Source organism: Penaeus monodon, chromosome 29, assembly GCF_015228065.2.
Source record: "Penaeus monodon isolate SGIC_2016 chromosome 29, NSTDA_Pmon_1, whole genome shotgun sequence".
Lineage (NCBI taxonomy): Eukaryota > Metazoa > Arthropoda > Malacostraca > Decapoda > Penaeidae > Penaeus > Penaeus monodon.
The window spans coordinates 3621514-3622207 of NC_051414.1; positions in this window are offsets into that span (position 1 = coordinate 3621514).

The window sequence follows — 694 nt, forward strand, 5'->3', positions numbered from 1 at the left end:
AAGGGGGGAAGCGTACATTGTATTCACAGTTAAGTATTCGCTTTTTTAGATTCTTGGGGAAGGAGGGAGAAGGGGGAAGGGGTTTTATTGCTCAATTTAAATAGGTTTTTGGATTCCTGTGGGGTCGTTTTCCCGGGAAAATACACCCTAATGGGTTTTAGAATTTTAATATGGAAGCACATGTGAGCGAAATATATATATGAATAGCTAAAAAGGGTCATATCGTATAGTGATAATACACCCTAGATGTTGTGATAATATACAATTCCTATTTAATTTAGAGCAAAGGGCCCCTATCACAACCCCTTAACCTACCTTTTTTATAAATATACTGACACGTAATTTTAAAGCCTTTCAATAACGAAAAAAGGCCCTAACTAAACCCCTCACAACTAACAGCCCAATAACCCCCCGGCCCCCAAATGGTGATCGTCACCCTCCCGTAAGCGTGGGGTGATCATCAACATCTCCTGGCCGGTATTACTCCCATGACAAGCCCTCTGCTCGAGAACACTGACTTCCGCTCCGCATCGCAATGGCCTTGATGACATTCGACTCGTGGGTCTTATCTATCCGCTGGTGTTGGGCTGCTTCTGCCCCGTGTACCCCATCAAGACCGGAGGTGATAAGGGGTGATTGTTTAGCTGTTGGGTTGATAGTGTACTGCGTGTTGTTGTGTGCGCGCGAGTGTGTC